This window comes from Platichthys flesus, chromosome 6 (genome assembly GCF_949316205.1).
Source record: "Platichthys flesus chromosome 6, fPlaFle2.1, whole genome shotgun sequence".
In the NCBI taxonomy this organism is placed as follows: Eukaryota; Metazoa; Chordata; class Actinopteri; order Pleuronectiformes; family Pleuronectidae; genus Platichthys; species Platichthys flesus.
In genome coordinates, this window is record NC_084950.1 from 20,428,991 (window position 1) to 20,452,974 (window position 23,984).

Genomic DNA, 23,984 nt, shown 5'->3' on the forward strand with positions numbered 1-23,984 from the left:
ACAGAAACAGAGACAGAGTGACAAACTCATGGTCATATAAACTCTCTATATACTGAAGTTGACCCGCCACACAACTCACAGGATGTTTTTACAACCCTGTCGCCTACAGACCCCAGGTCTGTTTTCTGTCGGGGAAGAAAAAATTATATAAATTACTGGCAAAGGCTAAAGAATAGAGGGAGAGAAGGAAAAATGTGGTGTCAAATTCCACATAAGTGTTTGTCAAATCCCACCAGATGATGTCAGAGTAGCCCTAATATATATTTAATGCTGTAATGAGGCTCCATGGCCGACAGCTATTCCTGACCAGGACGTTAACATTTAGACGCTTCACATTCATGGTGACATTTTAAAGAGAGAAGATTTCCAAAAATGACGGCGGGTCCGTCTGTACCATCGGCCACCACGCCGAGTCTCACAAAGAGGCCCCGGGGCAAGACATGAGCTCCATACGAGAGAGTGTGTGTGGGTGTGTGTTTGTGTGGAGATATCAATGACGTGGATTAGATACACTCCATTTAGTTCCAAGAATGCAGCCATTAGGCCAAACACATCTCTCACAGGGATGAGCCTCAGGGCACATTTAAAAAAACAGGGTGTTACGGAAGGCTCTCTCTCACACACACACACACACACACACACACACACACACAGCTATTCTATGGATTGCCACATACATGACGATGCAGAAATGAATAATACAAAGGCCATGAGCGCTGGGAACAAGAAAGACGAGCATATCCTCATCAATAAATCACGTATAGAAGGGATAAGGTAATTGAGAGGAAGACTTGGCAACCACCAGGGCTTTCACAGTCAACTGCATGATCTGCTCATGTGCAACATGCTGCATACACAGTCAGGTACAGAGAGAATAGAACAGTAAGGTGAAGGAGAACATCCTCTGCACTGAATTACTGCATCACTCCGAGTACCTGCATCAACTTTCATATTTGCTGCTCGTCAGTTATAATTAGCTAAGTGGATTTCTTCTCTACTCAACCAACCAAGAGCTGAGTGACTAACAGAGAAGGAGCTCTCTCCACTCCCTTTCAAGATCAATCACAAACTCTAACCATGTTGCACACGTGTTTATAGAAACAGTGAGTCACCCTACATTATAATTTGCAGCTAAAAAACACGTGATGAAACTTTGAATCAGCAAAAGTTCAGTCCTTTTTTCCTCCATGCCCTATCTATCCATCCATCCATCCATCCATCCATCCATCCCTAATCCTGTTCAGAGTTGGCATTAGTGGGAACATGGCATGATCATCCACGCGTGCAACCCCCTTTATCCACCCTGAACTGTTGAAGTAGCATAAATTACATTAGGATTATTTTCATTAGATTTTGTTGACTGACTTTTGACTCAATTGTCTGATTGAGTCCCTAATATTTCCACTGCATAAAAAATATGTGCTTCACATCTGTGAGGCAAAGATGCATGAAACAACAAGTCTGTTAAAACAAAACAAAAAAACATCAAATATTCAACATATTCTCATATCACGATCATATATCACGATTTAGAAGATGGCTAATTTTGCATGTATTTTATTTATTCTGTTGCCTTTGCTTTCTACAATATGTTTCTACAATGGCTGCCACGTTCTACTGCGCTCCATCTATACGTTCTACATTAATGTTTCACTTGTGTTTAATATTGTGTATTGTAATTGTGTTTAATCTTTCTGTTCAAATTTCTTGACTGTGTATAATTAATTTGAACGACCCAGTTTCCCAACAAGGATCATTAAAGTTTCATCTGAAAACGCACACACGTCCAACACATTGCTGGCAAGACATCAGTACGCAGAACTGGCAACATACACATGCGCGGACACGCGCACACACATGCTGAAAACAAAAGGCATATCTAATCACACACACACACACACAGTCCACAAGGAGATCTCGACATGTAGCGCAGACATCGTCTCCCCTCCCCCCTCTCTTTCCCCCATACAGCCACCAAATCCACTTAGAGGCCTGTGTGTGTGTGTGTGTGTGTGTGTGTGTGTGTCTGTGTCTCTCTCACTGATTGTTTTCTCTAGGGCGGCAGCTGCTCTGTCTCGACCACCTAATCAACTGTCAGTCAGGCAGAGATGGACTGAGGAGGACTGAGTTTTCCTTCAGTAATGAACAGATCCAGGTTCTCTGGATCATTCAGTTTAAACACAAGCCTAGTGACGACAGAATTTCAAATTAGAAACCATTGTATCTAGTCTTTTGCCTTTCAGCTGTTTTTTTTTTTAAAAGTCGCCTTGGTTTTTTCTACTTCAGTCTCCACATGACCCTGATACATCTCACATTGTTTGAAAGCTACAAGTCTCCTGATTGTATAAAAGCAAAGCATTTCAGGATCCTAATTACACTTAAGGTTCCACTGCAGACATCACATTCCCATTTTATGCAAACATATAACAAAAGTTAATTTCTCATGTCTGACATTTTTGTTTTACAAACTTAAAGGGTTAGTTTTCAAGTATGACCAGGGTTATAACTGTAATCAGCGGAGTTGAAGAACAGTCACCTTTTCATTTCGGGCTCTTGTGTTTGTTTCAGAGACAGATTAAAAGATCTAGATATGTTTGCCCTGTTTTTAATCTAAACTCTATGTTACCTGATGAGGCTTAAGTGATGCTTAAGATGAGCAAGTTTTGCTGATATGAACTTGTGTTTCCTAAATATACCACAGGTACTCACAGGAAGTGACACATGTGGATAAGTATTGATGCTTGAAGTAAAAAAAAACAATAAAAGGAACGATATTAGTAACTGACAAATAAAAGTCTGCACCGGGGCTGACACTCATTGCCACAGGTCATCACAAGATCCTCCGCAGGATTCACCGCGAGCAAGTGGGCGCCGTGATGACGTTTCTAACACATTAACGACGCAAACAATTAAAACACAAAACAAATACAAACATCTGAGGATGAAAAGGCAGTGCCATACACGTCTAGAGGTCATGTCTGGAAACTGAGTGTGCTCCCTGTTATACATCAGTATCATATCAATATGAATACTCAGTGGTGGGTAAAATAACAAGCAACACAACCACAAAACAATTTATACAATCCGTATGTGAATATGAGTTTACAAATGTGTGCGATGACAGTGAGAGTGTGATGATTCAAATACCCTTCATTCACAGCCTGCTCAGACTAAATTAAAACCCCACTGTGCTCACCTTGACCTAAGAACACACACACACACACACACACACACACACACACACACACACACACACACACACACACACACACACACACACACACACACACACACACACACACACACACACACACACACACACACACACACACACACACACACACACACACACACACACACACACACACACACACACACACACACACACACACACACACACACCTCGATTGTACACACTCTCTGGTGAGACTTTTCAGTGCCGTGACAACAGCCAACCACATCGCAGCTACTCCGAAACCACAAGCCAATTGCCGACTTCCCTTCGTTCAGCTCTATCTAATGAGAGTGCTCTGTCTGCATCTTGTTTTACATGAGCAGCTTTCATCATTGTACCAGATGAGACTGAATTGCTGCTGCTGCTCTGCTCTCTAATAGCCAGGAGCTTCTGCTGCCTCAGAGGAAACAAGAGCTTTTCATTAACAACATAGCTGGAAAGATGACTGATGAAAACAGAACATACAGTCAATTAACTGAAGCCCCTTATTTAATAAATTGTACATTTTTATATACAATACATGTTGTACGTTATTGTTATTACCAATTATTGTCTCAATAAAATGATAAAGCAAAGGTAAAGACAGCTCATAAATTCACAATCTCCCAATCTTGACACTTTATAATGTTACAAGGTGTCTTGTACGAATACAATCCAAATATTATGTCTATGTATTGGAGCCTGATTAAAAGACGGTCTCCACTAATATATTACAAGAGACTCATCTTTCTAAAGTCAGCTGTGCTTTACAGATCACTAAAACAACATTAACCAGACCAAAAACATCTGATTTGTTAAGGAAACTTATAAGCAAACTATAACGCGGCAGCCAAACATGTCGGTTTTAATTTTACTGCAAAGAAATATATGAAGAATCTTTCTTACCTGCGGCTGAGTTAAATAACAGAGGAAAAACACCTTTCTGGAACAGTGACCCTCATTGATACCAACTCACTGCCTATTCCTGATTCAGTGAGTGAGTCTGGCTCCTAGCAACTGCTGCATGTGAGGGAAGGCTGAAGAGGAATGAATGAGTGAATGGAAGGATGGATGAATGAATGAGTGACTGTGTGATCTGCAGTGGAGGAAAGAGTAATAAGGGCTTTGAACGTTCTTTCTGAACCCACGGCGGCTGCAGATCTTTAATATCAGTTACAGTTTGTGTCTATGACGCACAGGAAGCTTCTAATGAGGATCCCTAATGAAGTATTAAGAACAATGCTGACTGTTGATGAGCTGCTTTAAAGCTAACACTAATGATTACTGTTTACATTCATTAATCTTTTCATTATTTTACAAATTAATTTATTATGTAATCATTTATAGTGAAGTCTTTATGTGTCTTTGATCGAACATCAGCCTAAAATAAACAATTTAATTGTAGTTGTAGTTGTCACATTGTAGAAGCAGAAAAGGGGTTAGGTTAAGGACTATCATGTTTGCTTGATAAATATCTTAGATAATAAATTGAATATCACATTGTGGACAATCATTGGATTAATCAACTGAGTGTTTCTGCTCTAAAAATTCTTTAAAAACTGATTTCTGTGTTTTTGTAAATACTAATTGTTATGTACAGCATGTACTCATTCATTTAGTTTGTTCCTTACTCTATAAATCTCAGAAAATATGTTGTATTATATATATTCTGAACAGTCCAAAGTCAAAGAAACCTGAAAATCTTTGCATTTGAGAGGATGGAAAGAGATTTTTTTTATTACCATAATCTTATCATTATAACCGGAAGGAAGAAGCAGAAAGAGATACAAGCATGTGTGAGTCTTAAGATAAGATAAATACATGCAGAAATCAGTCATGGACATAATTGTTAGCAGAAGCTCTACAAGCTGTAGAGAAAACAGCTGATAATGAAAGCAATAGAGAACAATGACTGTGTGACACGCCACATGACTCCATTTTAAACTAAGTGTTTTAACCACGTGTGCACGGCTCCTCTGAGGGAGGACGGACACAACCTCATAACCACCAGTAAACTGAGTGCTTTACACAACACAGGACAAGGGAGGATATCTGCAAAGCCCGAAACCTGCAGCGTTCGATCTGCACAAAATGTGCCTTTGAGCCACTGAACCATCGTCTCGTACCTGCTATATTCATATTGTGGCGTCCCAGTTTAGACTTGAGCACCAAAGTAGGCCAGACGACAGGACAGAGCAACTTTGAGACAACCTTGGCAGAATGACTAAGCTTTTAGGGCCAGAGAGGGAAAAAAGGGAAGCATGGAGGAAGAGCAGGATAGTTATTAAGGACAGCCTGGACAAGGAGAAGAGAATGAAAAAAGAAAATGTACTTGCTGATATTTGTCAGTGCTGATGTCCTAACTATATTTGATATGTTGAACTGATGCTTAAAGCTTTATTTTCATTATATTTTTTCATAATTTATCTATGAATTATTTTCTAAATTAATCCTTTGGTCTGTAAATCAGCTGGGAACAGCAACAGACGCACCTCACAAGAAAACATAAAATGTCTTGTTTTTAGTTTTTGAACCAGCAGTGCAAAATCCAAATATATTCTATTTACTAAACTTTAAAACCAAATAAATCTGACAACTCTTACATTGAAGATCTTAAACCATTGTAAAGGTTTTGCTTGAAAAAATAGAAACAAAAGCCAGTTGCTGTCTAGTTTGACCTTGACTTTGCATAACAAGGAGTGTCAGGTTGCCAGGTGGTTAAGAAGCAACTGTTACATCATTGGTTCAGTTGTGGCCGGGGGCTTTGTTGCATGTGTCAACCCCCCCTTTCACAATTTGTTTAAACCGCACATAAAAATCCATTTGGCAGTTTTAAACTTACTTTCAATACGATGAGCACATTCTAGTTGGTGCAGAGAAAGTAGTGAGGCTTAATGCGCCCCTACACTGACCAATGAGCTGATGTATTAGAGCGGTGGAGGACAACAGAGAGGGATCAGACTTCATTTGGTGCCACACCCAAGTCCTCTGGTCGCAGCATGCTTTGTTCTGGCTATGGCCACTGCTGCCTCTCTCTCTGTCTCTCTTTTCCACACATAAACTTCCACACACACTGACACACAAACAAAAGGCAAACACAGGAGCAAACACACACACACGCACCAACACACACGCACACACACACACACACACACACACACACACACACACACACACACAAACACTGCCAACAGCATATTGTAACAAAGCAGTGGTAGAGAGTAGGTCACAAGCTTGTCTTGCCTGTCTTTCAGATTGAGCATGTACGGTATTCAAATTCCTCCAGTGTGTGTTTCCGCAGCCAGCGCTCCTCAGAAGGCCGTCATTTGGCTACGACTCCCAAACCCCAACCAGTCCATGCTTACAGAAACCAGACGCTGCTCGCAAACTAACTGACAGTGCATACGGCACAGATATGAGACAAGCACTTATTAAAGACAGTAATTCGGCTCTCAGGGAAGTGACACGAGCGCTGAATAATGCAGTCTCGCGGATCTGCAGGCACCCTGTCAAAAACAGCTGCACCGCAGATGTTAGTGAGATGTGACATTATCGGCTGCCTCTGAACCTCAAAATGACACAGTGCTAATTGCAGGGAGGCAAGAGTTTTTCTTGCGCCCGATCAAATCTCAGGCGTTTTTCACAGGCTGGCTGGCTTCAGGCGAGTTTGGCTGGCGGAGGTAGATCTGTCAATCTGAAAAACGGCTCCATCAGTCTGCTGCTCACAGTGAGAAAAACAATGCCAGTGTCAGCATGAGCAGCAGAGATGAGACACAGGCCAAGAGCTTGCACTGTCCACCTGAACCCACTGAGGGACTGGCTGCTTTCACACATGCAGTGAACTCCAGATCCTCTCCTGACATTCTCCGGGGGGGCTGCAAGTGAGAAGGCAAATGATTGAGTGAGAGGTTCGAGAATTTCTTTGGAGTTTGTGGAAGTAACCCTAACCCTACCCAATGAGTGAGCCGCTGTGAGAAGCAAGTGGGCATGTTGATGATGTTCCTGACACACAACAAAAGAATTAAAAAACAATACAAATATATCAGGATGAAAAAGATGTGGCATACATGTAGACACTGACTAAGATGACAAAACAGCTTTCGGTGATAAGGGCCAAATAAAAGCATGTGATCCCCCCAGCAGATTTAAAAACATTACATCCTGCCGGCTGAACACTCTGGAGATTTTGTTGTTGTTTTGAAAGCAGACAATCTCCTGCTGCGTTGTTTAAGTGTGAAAAGCAAAACTCCGGAGAAGGTCCTGAAACGAAATTCTCTGGAGTTGGAACTGCTTAAGTGGGAGTTGAATCACTTTGTCAATAGTCACTGAATCTTTTCATCCTGTTTTCTCACTAACCAACGCACATTTTAACCGACTGTAGCAACACAACATTTCACAATGGAATAAATTGAATTTGAATATGTTGCAATAGTTGTGTACTACAACCTCAGAGCCTCATGCTAGATTTCTGTGGGTTTCTCAGACTGATGACCAGCTGCAGCCCTCCCGGTTTGGCTTCTGGCAGCACTCAGCTGCTCAACTCATGGTCTAAATACAAAAAAGCAGTACTCGGAGTTGGTAAACAAAATGATTAATGTGATAGTTTATTGATCGTTGCAGGGACATTCTTAACGCTTGCTCCAGTGTGTGGGACCTCTGGCTGCAGGGTCAGATGCAACACTGTGACCTCGAGGCTTTCAGGGATTCAGAGAACTGATCAAAGAGTCTTTAAAGGAGTTGACTGCTGGCGTAATATGGACAGAGGTCCTATGAACACCTAACCACCCAGAAGTGGACAGAAAAAGAGATAACCAGGAAGGCGTAAAGGATCATTCAAATTCCATTCCGTTTTAGGCATAATACATATTCATTATGATTGTATTGCACTTATCAAGATAGTTCCATTAGATGTGTATGTAAAGTTAACCTGTTCAATGAGGGATTATCACTTCAAATTAGCTTCAATTATTCTTTTATTGATCAAATATCTGTGTCATGTGAGAAAAAGGGATCAAATGTCAGGGAATCATCATCTCACTTTAGATTTCTTCAAGTCCATTAGCTCATTGTTTTGGTTTCACCGACCCGCAGCTTTATTGTTTTGGTTCATCACTCTTATCACTGTTGTTGCCAGATGCCCCAGCTGCTTTCAGCACAAGGCACAAAAAACACAACCTGCTCAGCACTGAACAGCAGACAGGCGCAGTTAGCAACTAGCTGGGGAACATGATGCAGCAATTATCATCCAAAGAGCCAGATATCTCCTGGACTGGACCCACATTTATCAGCTGAGCAGAAACTCAACTCCAAACTATAGTGCTGAAGTAAAGAGTCGGTTTCTGATGTGTAATGAAGAGACTGTTTGCTAAGAGGTTTATGCATCAACATCATCATAAAAAGATGAGGAGATGTGAACACCATATAGAAAAATAAGTTTAGTAAATAGTTTTAAAAAAAGTCTGCCAAACACCATCAAATAACATTAGAGCTTATTCTACAATTTTGTTTAAATAGACACACTGGAAATATTCCGCTTTAAGTATGTATAGTATTTTTACATAGTGGTTAATGTAATTTAATTTATCACAAATGAGTTAATGGACATACAAAATAAGAACATTTGAAAAATAAAATGGTGGCATTGTGTGTTTGTAGGGCAACAGTGGATGTGTCAGAAAACTGTCCAGTTGGAGCAGAGCTGGGTTCGACACATCCCATTCCCAGAAATACAAATTCATATAAGGCCAGAGACGACTTTGCATCCCTACATGTGAAAACACTGTTTATTAAAAGTATATCATATTCATAATTTTCCTCGGCATCATGCTCCAATAATTGATAGAAATAAGGGGAAAACCTACAAAGTTGAATGGACACACAACACATAGAAGCCAACAGAGTCATAGGACAGCCAGAGGCATTGTTCTAATGAACAGAGAGATGGTCTGACTGTACACTGCACTATTTGTAAGGAATCCTTCAAAACGTATTAATGCCTAAACTCCTTCTCTTAATCCTCCCTGTTCCCAGTCAAACTCTCTCTCTCTCTCCCCAGCTCTCCATCTGTTACCAGCCGAGCAGGACGGAGGAGAGCGAGGAGACGCTGCTGGCTGCTCTTTGCCCGGCAGCAGTGCCAGGGAGGCAGATCCGTGGCCTCACTAGCCGCTGCCTGTTGCAAGGAACACAACTAAAGCGCTCCATTTCTCCTCGTCAAAATAACTAAAAAAAAACTGCAGGAGGAGAGCCAACTTTAAATGGTGTTCATGCCTAAAGCAGTGACAGCCAAAGTACGAAGTTAAATGAATAATGGTCGCAAGAATTCAACGAGGGCTTTGATGGCAACAAACAGCAGCCGGCTGCTAAGAATCAAGCCATGCTGGAATCAAAAGGACCTTCTGCCATCACGCTAACAATCCGCAGGACTGACACATATTGTACTACAGCGACTCGTTTGAAGAAGTGTGAGGAAAACGTGATGTTAATATCGTCAGACAGCAGCACAAGATCCCTCGCCGGCTGTCTTTTTCTTCTTTTGGACATAGGTTCTTTGAGTGTCATTTTCTCAGGAGCGTGTCGAACCGAACAAGGAAAATGTGTTTATGGATTAACCTCAACTTAAAAAAGGAGAAAAGGTGCCTCAGTGATTTTGCACTCAATATGGGCTTCACTTAAACAATTAAAGGCTTTGTCCATCTGTGACAAATCACTTTCAGTCGTCATGTCACATGAGTGTCACAAAGGTCAGCGGGTCACCAGGCAGCCTCAATTGGCAGCATGAACTTAATAAATATAACCAGGCAGCTGCACAAAAGAGGAGTACGAGATCTCACCACATGTCATTTTTTATTTTGGACATTTGATGGTTTTTAACTCCAGAAAATGTAAACCGGCACAAGAGAGGTGTGTTTGTGAGTTAAACTCTGCTATAGAGGAATGATTTTAAAGAAAAAATGTCACAAACAATCTATCCATCCATCCATCCATTTATCCATCTATCAATCAATAAATCAGAGCATAAACATTGTGACAAATCACTTTTAGCGGCAGCAGCTCACCTGGTGGCCTCAACTAGCAGCATTAACAGCAGTGTGTCAGCGGTTGATGATAAAAACATCTAAGGCTAACCAAAATCCCCTTATAAATCAAACACAACTACAATAATTTAACACTAAATAGCAGTTTCAGTTCTTAATACAACAAAATACTCCAAACTTCAAATCGTCTCCACTGCCGAGTTCAGTGATGCTTTTTAAGTTTGTTGTGCTCCTCTCTTTACACGTCCTGGTGTCGGAATTCTTTCACATTAAACGCAGCCACACTTTCAACCGTTTATCGTGAGGCATTTTGTTGTTGTGCCGACTTGAGGTATGGCTACTAGCTGACTGTAGGCTAACGTTACTTGCTGCCACCCGGGTTAAGTGTAATGTTAACAAGGCACGTGTGGTGATGTTTATGTTGCCTGTCAGCAGGGAAACTATTTCAGTGATAGCTCAGGCACCGTAATCTGCATTGTGATTCAGTCCACCCGTGCAGGAACCAAGCCCTCAATGCAAAACCAACAATGCATTAGTGCATTCTCCAGTTCTCTCTAACTTTCATTATCTGTAACTCTCAGTGTCAAGTGTCAATGATATCTGAAGTCAGCTGGATACTGATTTCTTTAGAGTTACTCAAACAGGAGGATTTTCAGCTGTGGATTGATGCACACATGTCCTGTATACTCAGTGAGTATTTACTACAGCAGGATGAATTTAAAGGATGTGTTGGACAGTTCAGAAATTATACTTTTTTGTGTTTTAGGAATGAGGTGCCAGGCATTGAAAACAGACAATACTTGTTTGTGGAAGGAATAGGTTGGTTTTAGCTTTTATCATGCATTTTCTGATGATAATAACATATTGAATATCATCGCTAAAACTGAAAACACACGAGGAAATTAAATGTACCCTGCTAACAGAGGCCTCAAAACACCATAATGTACTGCAGAGCTAAATTATAAAACATAATAACGCCAAACTTGGCTACTGTCAAACTTTAACCTCTTGTAGATTTACTCACTAACAAAGGCCAGTGACAACAATGGAAACCTGACTACTTTTACTGTAGTATCTTCTCAAGTCTCCTCTAGTCTGTGTCAAGACAAAGACAGATGCTATTTGAGGTGCCCCCCACAAACACACACACACACACATTACCACCAACCATTGTAAAAGGCTCTATAAATATACCTGCTTGGAGATGCATATAGCCGCACTGACATGGTAACATTGACCTCATCCTGGTATTGTCTTACATGAAGCCTTGAGCTGATCTGCAGCAGCAGGTCTGAATGTCGTGATTCGACTGCTCAAGCAAGGACATCGGGATCCAGTGGCGATCAGCTTCCTACAACACAACCGTTTGGCGTAAATCCCATCAGCTCAAAAAACAGAAATGCAGGTCAGTGGGTTTGAGGACGCGAATGATTTTCAGTGGTTTACAGTAGACGGGCTCTTTAGGGCCTCCTTAAACCTTCTGATGAGCTTATCTCCATGATCTCATACATCAACATCATCACAGCCTGCGGACCATGATAAATCTTCAAGAAACAGTTAATATGAAACAAGGTCACATATCGGCCGGCTAATACTGTACAGTTTTACAAGTCCTTGATGTTCTCATTCACAGATAAATCAGTAATCCTCAGGTGCAACTCAGTATTATTGTGTATTCAGGCTTGACACATTTCATTCACTGCTGTTTCAACCCCTAGGAATGATGTTGATGTTAATGTGCAACAGAAAATTCTTCCCAACCACATTAAACTTAGATTCCCTCTGCCAGAAGGTCTCCTTTGGAAACACCACTTAAATTCAATAGGATTTAATCCTGCTAAATAACCAACAAACAAAGGCAGATAACCTGATAAACACAGACTACGAAACTCTTAGTATAGAAGCTTGTGTCTGTGAAAGTACAAGTCCTCCCATCCCTCCCTGTCCAACCAGCTCCCAGCCCTTTCAGTCATTCTGAAGGAAAAAAAAACCTTGCCTCTGAACATAACCCAGCCTGCCATTACATTTGTCAGCACAATGTCATTTGGAGAATCACTTGGTACTCAGAGACAGGGCTGACCCTTTCAACTAAGGGTGCGTTCACATCTAACATGTCAGCGAAGGTTCAAACAACCCAACTGCAGAGCAGAGGCTTCCCCTGCTTTCACATGAACTATGCTGCCATTCATTTGTGGCGTGAAAACAAAGCAGATCAACCACAGGATGATGTAAAACCAGATTTTAGCATGAATCCAAAAGCTAAACATCTGTCTGTTGATTGTGAACTGTCTTATCTTATGGCGGCCTATGTATTTATGTAGGATCACTTAGCAACCATATGCCTGTCACTGTGAGGGCAGAGATTAAAACAGCGACAGCACATGTGGGAGATTATCATTTAAAAAGTGAGGAAGCTTAGCTATTCCTAACTAAACCCCAATAATATCACAATACTGGAATGGCACTATGAACAGTGTATAGCTCCGCTTCGGGCCAAACGGTCCCCCACACAATCAAGCTGCACCAGATTTCACAAATTCATAGCTATCTTTAAGAACCGTTAATTATTTGCTGGGGAAATTGTGAAAATATAAAAAAATAAAAAATAACCATATCTCACAGTGTTAAAGACAAGTTAAAGAACTGTCCTGGATCCACATCTCCACCAAAATGCAATGGGTTCTTCCCTAACCCATTCCACATTCTTTCACAAAGTTTCATGTAAATCCATCGTCTTGTTTTTATGTAATCTTGCTTACAGACAAACCAACCGTCCAACAAACGGACAAGGATGAAATTGTTTGATTTTTGAGGTGATAAAATTACTCTTTTGCACCTGTATGTATGCATCACCTAGACTGCACATAAAGATGGACTCCCCAAAAGAGAAGCCAAACAATCTCAATCGCCACCTGGTGGCTGGCAGCATTTTAAGTCACAAATCGAGCCCCCTCCATGTAAGTAGATGGGACATGGACCAATGTGACAAGTCAAATAAATTTGAATCAAAGATGGTTTTTATCATTGTAGGTAGTTCTTCTCACACTGTTCATTTTTCCAAGTAAGTCTGGTTTTAACTAGTAGTTTGATGCTGTTAAAACAAGTTGAAACGTGATGATTGACAGCTTGACTGGTCAAGCGAGTGTATTAGAGGGACCATCCTACCACGGGTCAATCCCCCAATAACTACTGCACAGACAAAAAATGCACAAGATGGCAGCATTCTTATTTGGGGAAATGTTGCTACATTTGTGGATAGTTGGAGGAAGTGTAGATGTGTCGTCCATCTTTATTTACAGTCTATGGTTCATCATTTACAGACAATGTGTTGATTTCGTCTTGGTCCAGACTGAGGACACCAAACTGCAGGTAAAAGCTTAAACGAATGAGTTATCACACCCTGTCATCTGCTCAGTCATTGAAACGAGAAACAACCTTCTTGAACAGTACATTTAAATCATTTTCGGAGCCAGTTCTCAAGTCTTTAAATTGTATTTTCCAATCAGATCTCAGTGGAAGGTCTTCATTCATGAAAGCAGCCTTGTTTCTCCTCTTGACTCACTGTGTTCATAAATACTGAATGAACAGCTGACGGCAGACCTGTCACAAAGTATCTTGAGAACAGAACTAGATGTTGAGATGAACATCCCATAATGTTGAAGGAGCAGCTACAACCGTAGACATGCTAAGGAAAACGTCCACTCTAAGTAGCTGTAGAGGTCTAGACTAAAAGGATAAGAGGCTACCGCTGTTGCTTTGAGCTTTGATCACTGTTGTGATGTTTGTATTGACTGTGACTGGGCAGAAACCGTCACAGGCTCTTCTCCTGCCGTGAAGTCTTTACCTGTCACATGTTTAAAAGCGAGGAATTTTTGAGCGGCTTTTAAGCTGCTCCGCTGCGTTCACGGGTACATTGGCTGGGCGGCTGGAGCTGTCAAAGCAATGTTTTCAGTCATGCTCCCAAGGGCTTTGCCACTTACGTAATAAGCTGAATGAAATGTTAATGTCAGCAAAGTTGACATGGCAATAAGGGAATTCTGTTCTAACTGAGCTGCCAGCAGGAAGGGGGGCCGAGTCAGTTGAGTGGACTGCAGACCACCTCAAAATACTGCACCTGTAACGACTGCCCCAGGTCGGCAGGGACTCCTCACATGCACGCTAAGTTCCTTGGTGCTGCTGCTCGACACAAGCCCTTCAGAGACGGAGGAGGAGGAGGAGGAGGAGGAGGGTGGGACTCCTCCTGAAGCTTCTCAGCTTGTGGACAGAGACCTTAGGGGCAGTGGTTTTCCGGTCTGGTCTGACTGAGGTCATGTTTTAACACGTCAGCTGGACTGAAAACAGCCTCATTTGGGCTCCAGCCATAGCCTGCCTAACAAACCCACATAGTTTGTTGCTATTTTTACGCTCTAAGCTGAGTAAATATTTTAATCAATCAATCATCTGCCTATTACATGAGATCATTGTTTTAAAAAAGATATTTATGTTTTTATATATTCCCAAAACCAAACATGACATCTTCAAAAATGTCCCATCTTATCCCAAAAGTCCCACAAGTCGACCGTTTCTCCAGACAAAACAAAGACAGTGGTCATTTTAGTACGTGTTATAGATCCAGACGACATTTTGACTCATCTAACTCCCTAACCCACAGCTGACAAATTTTGGTCAATGTGTGCTGTTGTTCTCCACACAGACTGTTTACCTGAGAGCAACCGAAGCCTGATTAAACGTGTTCTAGAAATGGAAACCAGAAATATTCCGGCCCCCAAATCTTGTCCATCATCAACACATTCTGTACATTCACTTGCAGAATCTTTTTTCTGGACAGATCTTAACCAAACTAGCAATCCAAAACTCACAAAATATTACATTTTACACCATTAATGAAGGTAAAAAAGCAGATAAATATCAAATTAATCAATTAATTTTCTGTTGACTAAATAATCACTTAACCAAATAACTAATTATGGTCACTGGTTTTGGTCTGATTTTGCTCTTTAAATCCTGCCATCATAACCTCTATCACTTCTTCCTGCTGAATTTCCAGGTTATTTAATCAGGTTCACAATATTACAGCACTTTAACAGTGGTTTTAAAGTTTTAAAGCTTAAAAAAGGTGGCATCTCTTTATACTCCCTGTGTTATTGCAGCTGACGTGTTCTTTTCACTCGTTTAGAGGAAGGTCCATTTACTGCTTGACAACTAACAATTACATTCATCATAAGTCCATCTGTTGATTATGTGGCAACAGCTCAATTCATTGTGAAACCATGTCTGTCTAAATCCCAAATGTACCTTGTCATGAGAAGACCAGCGACTATGAACATCTGAGAGGCTCAAACTGTTTATTTCCCCAGTCAATCACTTACTGATTAATCAGCTCTGGTTTCAGCTCTAGTCAGGGTAGCTGCACGTTTCCTGTTTCTGACAACGGGCCTTTCATTCTCTTCTGACACTGGGGAGTTTGTGCTCATCAACAGGGTGTCATATGCTTCCACATCAGCAGGCCACACACCAATGGGGGGATCGCAGCAGCAGCAGCAGCAGTGTGATGTAAGCAGCATCACACATGACGAACAAACATGTCACAACAATCCATCGCCAAAACCCTGCAGCTTTACAGCATCAGCTTCATCCCCAGCCCCACCATCATCATCATCATCATCATCATTAGACAGATCCACTCATAGATCCATCAATGAACCAAACCATCTCTGCATGTATCGAGCTCTATGCACATTTACACCAGTGCGTCACATTTATTTCTCCACACACACACACACACAGAGAGACACAGTCACACACACACACACTGCAGACCAGATGTGGCGTCCAGCACTACCTTCACTGGGCAGCCTCTGTCTGCAGCTGCACATTTACGCATTATGTAAGAAAACAGCGTGACATTCATCCGAGGCGGCGGCGGCAGCAGGGGTGATGTGAGGGGGGAGAGGGCCTGGGAGCCCGGGAGCCCCTGGGTGCGTACTGCTGGAAGGTGTCCCTGACCGTGACTATTCATGACTGGCCCCGTCACACACGTAATGCGCTGAGGTGTAAAATGTGGGCAGGAGGCTGCAGCTGATGTGCTGACACCGAGGCGGACCCACAGGAGCTGTGACACACACCGCTCCGTGTAGCTGACGGTAACCTCCCCCCGGGCACTCACCGACGGGGAGAAAGAGCTTACCTCCACCGCTGCGCCTCCAGTCCTCCGCTCCGTTAACCTCCGCTCTTCTGTTTTGTCCGACGAGGAAGAGCGGGCGAGCCGTGCGCCTCCTGTCCTCAAACCCAGGCTGCTGTCCCCGCAGGAAGACTCCGCACCACGTATCCGTCCGCTGGAGAAAGAAACAGCTCCCGGAGCAGCGAGGATATGGTCCCGGTTTCTCTGCTCCTCTGTCGGAGTCCTCCCCGCGTCTGTGTTCACTCCTCCCGTCACCTCGCCCTCCTCCCAGCGCGCCTCTCCCCCTCTGCACACGCCGAGCCGTGCGTGCACTCGCACCGCGCGTCCACGTAGGCCCGAGGGTGGAAGCGAGCCGACAGAGGTTTAATGAGAGAAGAAGAGTGTTGGAGGAGGGAGGGGCTCAAGAGGAGTCTGCGTGTCCACCGTCTGTCCACTACGTGTCCACTGTCTGTTTGAACTGCGTGTCCACTGTCTGTTTTAATTGTTTGTCCACTGTCTGTCCACTGTCTGTCTACTGTCTGTTTTAAGGGTGTCCACTGTCTGTCTACTGTCTGTTTTAAGGGTGTCCACTGTCTGTCCACTGTCTGTCCACTGTCTGTCTACTGTCTGTTTTAAGGGTGTCCACTGTCTGTCCACTGTCTGTTTTACGGGTGTCCACTGTCTGTCTACTGTCTGTTTTAACTGTCTGTCCACTGTCTGTTTTAAGGGTGACCACTGTCTGTCTACTGTCTGTTTTAACTGTCTGTCCACTGTCTGTTTTAAGGGTGACCACTGTCTGTCCACTGTCTGTTTTAACTGTCTGTCCTCTGTCTATTTTAAGGGTGACCACTGTCTGTCTACTGTCTGTTTTAACTGTCTGTCCACTGTCTGTTTTAACTGTGTGTCCACTGTGTGTGTTCAATGATGGTCCACTCCGTGTTTTCAATGTATGTCCACTGTGTGTCCACTGTGTGTTATCACTGCGTGTCCACTTTCTGTCCACTGTGTTTTTACTGTATGTCCACTGTCTGTCCCCTGTATCTTCACTGTGTGTTCACTGTGTGTCTATTGTATGTCCACTATATATCCACTGGGGGTGCATGATATGTCTACTGCGTGTTTTCACTGTGTCCACTTTATGTCCACACTGTATGTCCACTGTGTGTTCACTGTATGTCCACTGTGTGTCTAATGTGTGTCCACTGTAAGTCCACTGAGTTTATAATGTTTCTCCACTGTGTGTCCACTGAGTGTGCACTGTATGTTTTCACTGCATGTCCACTGCATGTCCACTGTATGTCCACTTTATGTCCACTGTGTGTGATGAGGCTCAATGAAGGAGGAATGACTCAATGTGGATTTCAGTTCAGGAACAAGAGAGACCAGGAGGTGTCACTCAGCACATGACTGATAGGAGCGTGGGGTGTGGCCAAATATTTCCAAACATGAAAGAGATCCTTTGGTAGCCTTCGGTTTTCATAAAAACTCAAGGGGTGTTTAGATTGTCCAGTCTGGGTTACTACAAAAAACATCACTAAGTATATTTTTAATAAATTTCTGTCAATAGATCCCTTTCACCTAAATCTTACAGACTGGACCTTTAAAATGGTTCTCACAAGGATATATGTACAGGAACACACACACCCACACACACACACACACACAGCCTGTCATGTCTCCAGGACTTCAGAGGACATTGATAAACTTAACCTTAGCACTTGCTTTATGTCCCAAAGTGGAAGACAAGTCCCCATAGGCCTAAGTGTTAATAGTGTAAGATCCCCACAAAAGGTGTATGATCTGTGAGGTTTTCTTCTGAATTTAGTTTTTCCAATCATGTGCATTCTTTACTTCCATTATATAGGGTTCAGTTATTTTTGTAGATATGAGTATATTTACTTTTAGCTTTAAATTCATCACAGAGCAACACTATATACACAATAGTGTGCTCAATATGTCACCAGAAAGGAAAATTAGAGGATCCAAATCTAACTTGATATATTTATATATCATTTACCGTATCAAGATGCTATCCAAATTGTACAGAAAATATATTTTATGTTGTTTTATACTATACTTTTTTATTTGTAAAAATCCAACAGTTTTTCTAATGTGATAAAAAACAACACACCACCCATTCAAATCGACTGCTATCAACATAAAAACATCAAATCTAACCAGCAATCGCCTATAAAGAACAATGAAAACAGATGAATCACTTTGTCAATTTCTTTTCAGTCTCCTTGTTCACAATACTTTTTCTAATTTTATACATTGTTATTTGAACGTAGCCTCTATTTCCTTTTGGTTTTCTGTAAATACTTCTCGTGACTGATAAACCTCAGCTAAATGCTTGTTGAATGGCGTGAGAATAAAAATGTATATGCAGAACATGACTGGAATGTGGATTTCTTTAGTACTGCTGTCAGAGAGATACTAATATATTATAAATGTGTGGGTGTGTCTGGAATTAATTTATGATACTGAGTGTGAGCATTTCTGTGACTTAATTACAAGAATGAGTAACAGGTTTTTTTTCTCCTATGGGCTTGTGTGAGTCAGTTCTCTTCTCACACAACACTCATCCTTTTCAACATTGGCTTGTCAGTTAAAAGGTCAGTTGTCATTTCTCTTTCATTATCATCATGGGGCGTTCAGTGAAACTCACCTCTTTTTGAGCTGTATAGAAATAACATACACAGAATCCTCACTGAATCTAATTAGAGAAGATTTAGCAGCAGATCTCCGATGAAGTGCCTCAGGACTGCTTACTCTCGACAGATAATACCTCTGCTGGCAGGGGACTGACACGCTTTACCTACGAGTGTGTGTGAGGGAAGAAACAGATCGCACACACTCCTCTGGCGCGTTTGAAAACATCCCACCTGTTTTTCACAGGATCGGTTTCCAGCCTGGTGACACGTTTACCAGCCAGACATTTTGAAAAGGAAATCCTCCCTTCGGCCCTGAGAGTAGGAATCAGACTCCGTGTCGAGTGGCCCTCGGCGAGCATATTCAAACCAGTGTCAGTGTCCGAAGTGACAGGAACTTCACATAAACTGACAGAGACGGCAGCTGAGGGCAGAGGGAGGGCTGATGGAGACAAAAGCATGGGAAGGTTTGTGTCAACAAGGAAAGGGAGATCAGATGAAGAAAAAAAGTTTCTCAAAATCGTGGCCAGCAGCAGAGGGGGGGTCTATGTATTTTAGAGAAGCATTTGGATATTTTTGACTGTGAAGTAAGAATCCATGTTGAGTTAGAATTACCACCTCACAGTTGTGAGCCTCCACCAACCGGTCAAGCTGCAGTTAATCACTATGTCTGTGCAGAATTAGATGTAAAACATGTAGCGAAGCCTTTGAAGGAACTTTATAAAGGGTATTAAATGCATGAAGCCTTGAGCCACTCCCAAAGACTTATGCCGTGAGGGCCCAGCCTTGACCTTTGCGGTCTTAAAGCACTCTCCCCAAGGGGTCAAGGCTGGCTACTCAAGGTGACTGGGCTTTCTCTGTCAGGGCTCGGAGGCTCTGGAACTCATTGCCCGATGAGATAAGGCTCGCCAACTCACTACCGATCTTTACATCACTGCGCAAAACTCATTTTTACAGAAAAAAATTCTAACATGTGACTTGTAAGTGTGATGTTCCTGATCTCTCTCACCCTTTCTCCCAGTCCCCACCCCCAGCTCTCTCTCTTTTTTATTCCCTCTTTGCCACCCACCTCCTCCATTTTTTCCCATTTTTCTCCGCTCGCCCCAATGTGGTCGCCCACATTGACTTTGGTTCTGCTAGAAGTTTCTCCCAGTTAATAAGGGAAACAATCGATTCTTCATTTTGCCATGGACTTTCCGTGTTAAGTAATTTGTAACCTCGTTTGGATAAGTGCTATACTAATGATGTTATTATTATTGACCACCAAACTCTGATCAGGTTGCCCTAAAGTCCAACTGAGGGTTTGTGTCAGAGGGTCTGAAACTGCCTCCGGACATTCCTGAGCATGTTCTCAGAGCGGTGATCTGATCAGCTCGCGTTTGAGTCCAGTAAAAGTTTCTTCGTGTGGAGGCATAAAAATCGTTGGATTTATTTGCAAGTTCATCTTTTGTAAAAATTAAGCGTTTATCTCTAAGGAAGAAGAAAATGCCTACATTGACTTTTTTGCCAAGAGTTACATGAGATAGTCGATATGAAGCTACCGCTAACAGCCAGTGAGCAGCTGACTGGAAGCAGCCTGGCTTACTCCACAGGTAGAAAATCTCTATGGGCACAGCTAGCCCACAAGTCTTATTTAAATTGCACAAAAATGATGTGCATAAACCACAATGTGCTGTGTTCAGTCTTTATGCTAAGCTATGCTGACTGACTGCAGGGCATATATACATAATAATGGTCACACTAGTGTTTTTTCAGTGTTATCTCAACTTATTTTTTGCAATAAAGAAAGGAAGCATATATGAAATGTTATATGAATAAGTCGACAGAATGCGTAATCAATCGATGCAGCTGTGAAACAATCCAATGAATTCATCAAGCTTCTTTTCACAATACCTGAAGTCTTTTTTCTCTTTAAATTTAATTCTTTAAAGGTTCCATTCTAAGTCTGTCCAGGGTCGGAGGTCAAATCAAAAGTCAGTCAGTATTTGCACACCATTTTGATTTAAAAATAATTCATTTGGTTAATGAAGTTATGGTCAAACTGTGCTCAAGCTGCTTAACTCCCTAATGAGCGTGACATCAGTGATATTAGACGTCTCTCTGAGCTGTTTCTTGCCATCTAAAAATTTGACAGATATTTTCCGTAGGATTGAGAAAACCACAGGATCCGATGACACACTGTCTGGTACCTGTCTCAGTCCCTGCTGTGATTCCTCAGATGTGCCGACATTTCAAAATCCACTTGCTAATCATGCTTCGTGCCACAGTTTCACAATGATGTTGACAATGTGATGCTGAACCATTTCTGTGACTCATGGAAATAAGAGCAAAAACAATACGGAGGTAAAAAGATAGTCACTTGGCACAACCTGTCTGATAAAACCTGCTTGATGTGGGAAATAACCCACAGGGTTAAACTCATTCTTTCCTGGAATATTAAGGTAAATGAGCCATTAATCACCATGAAGGACTAATCTGTCGCCACAGAGGAAAAGACATCTCCTGAGTCAAAAGACAAAATTACCCTTTTCTGTTCTATTCATATATGCAATCTCATCGAGTATGTGCAATCATTATCATGTCTTCTTACCTCTATATCTATTTATTCAATATGTGTAGTTTAATACCATGCGTTAAATACCCTATCGTCTGTTTGCACCACAGTTATCTATGTATTCTTTTACTTTTTACTCTAGATAGCTCAATTGCACTCGTGAGCTGGATACAATGTACTTCTCTTCTAATATGCATTTTTCTTGTGTTTGGTCTGAAAGACAAAAAGACAAAGACAAGTTATGCAACTTTTTGAAAACTACTTAACAATTTCAATTGACTTTTTTCTTTGCTACTACCATCTGATGAGGAAGAGGCGTTTCTCTTTCTTGTTCTGTTTGTTTCATTTCCCATTTCTCCTTTGCCGTCCAGTTCAGGAACTAGAGCATTTTACAGTATAAAGATTAACATTTACAATTTAAGTATTGATCACATTCTGTGTAATTTGACCTTTGTCAAGAAGCTGATGAAAAGTACTGAGGCTCCACAGAGAGCTGGACTGTAAGATTGTAAATGTTCGGTTTATCTGGGGATCCTCCTGCTCACGGTGTCTGGTCATCGCAGAATCCCGTATTTCACCTGGGTGCTCTGCAACTTTTTCCACTGCACTGAGTTTTATAGGGACCAATAAAAATCTCTTTGGAGCAGAACACAGGGGGATAAATACTGATTACAACAACATATGTCCCTTTAGTGGAGTCCAAAAGTTAAGACCAAAGGAGTTTGGATACTTCACATCCATGAGTCTGCTTTAAGTCTGGATGTCAAAACAACGTGGGTATTAAATTGCTCCTGAGAAGTCATAGATTCATATACATTTATTAAGGTTTTGCAAGGTAACACACACACACACTCACACACTCAGAAATCCCAGAACACCCTTTGCTTTCTGTCACTCAGGTAACTCCTCACAACAAGCCTGGGGGCATCTCACAGACTTGTCAGACGGTTTATGGTGCAAGCAAGTGATTTATTTTATCAAAACATGACAGGAATCAAAATAAACACACACAGACTGTCTGTCCTCGGGTTGTTTTGGAAGACTTTGTGTCAGCTTTGAAAGATCTGAATCAGACATTAACACTCTGTCTATTAGCCATGAGCCAGGTTGTAATGGGGCTATTTTGGAAACTGTATATCCTCCAGCAGCGAGAGCATCCCTTAGGATGTATGTTTTGGGCTTAGCTCAACTGTTTAAAATTACACTCTGCAGTGAGAACAATGTAAAAACTGTGTTACGGGCCCTAAAAATACAAATATGCTGAATGAGATATAAATCCTGTCCAGGAGGACCTGAGAGCCACAGCAGACACCGGGCCAGCAAAACAAATCCAAACACAGTGTGCTCCTCGTATCTGGGTAAACAGTTAAACACTGGGCAGTTATGGGTTGTTATTGAGGTGTTGCAGCTGCAGCTCTCCACTTTCCTGCACCAATCCTCAGAGAACAATGTAAGGATGTGATTATTTTTGATAATACCAAGGTACGCTGCCAGGCCTCGGCAGCCCTGGGCTCTACTACATTACTGAGAGGAAAACCTCAGTCAAGAAGCAAGTTGTGCACCACAATGCTACAGTGCTGTGCTATCACTGGACCAATGTGCAGATCTCAACATGTGATATGGTGTTCTCAGTTTAGTAAAGAAATGTATCTTTGTCAAACCAATCTCATGTCAAAGTCCTTTTAGAAGCCGTTAACGTTTTTGTTCTGCACGCTCCACTGTCTTTTCAGTCTCTGCGTTTCACTTTAGTTTTGTCAGTTCATCTTAACACTGTTCAGTTCAGCACTCCATCACTTTGTTTAGAACTAGGTTAAACCAAATTAAATTAATTAAATAAAACAAAAGCAAAGCAATCTTTATAAATAAAAAAACAACCACACACACATACTGCCATCTTCTGACTAGACAGGTCAGAGGTCAGCTGCAAGGCAGATTTATGGACTGATCAGTTGTTTGGACAAAGTCTTCACTGAATCTGACTCCCAATGTTTTAGATCGCACCACCAGGCAATATGAAAAGCAACGAGCTACACAGTGGATCCAGTAAACTGGCCTCGTTATCAACACACTACCAAGGAGAGAGCTCCCTCTTGCGGTCAGAGTTGTTTGTTACATACATGCATGGATCTCAACTATGACAACAACAAAACAAAAAAACACACCAGACAATTTGAACGCGTGTTATACAGTTTGGTGGATTGAATCCTTTTATCTGATCTGTACTTGCTTGACCTGACCTATTTTACAAGGTTTAAGCAAATATAACTATTATTTACACAGAACCATCACTTACATTGGAACTGAATAACGAATCTCATCGTGGCCAATTTGAAGAGGAGGAATGATCACAGCGTTTCAATGCACAGTTCAA

At 41.8% G+C, this 23,984-nt stretch overlaps 1 protein-coding gene across 3 annotated transcripts in view; it reads right to left on the reverse strand.

Annotated features, from left to right (window-relative positions):
- Positions 1–16,673, reverse strand: part of myo9ab (myosin IXAb) — a 129,449-nt gene extending 112,776 nt beyond the window's left edge. For all 3 annotated transcript variants that reach the window (XM_062390376.1, XM_062390377.1, XM_062390375.1), the window contains exon 1: positions 16,436–16,673. The gene's annotated coding sequence lies outside the window, so the exon portion shown is untranslated. The remainder of the gene's footprint in view (positions 1–16,435) is intronic.
- Positions 16,674–23,984: the final 7,311 nt, after the last annotated feature.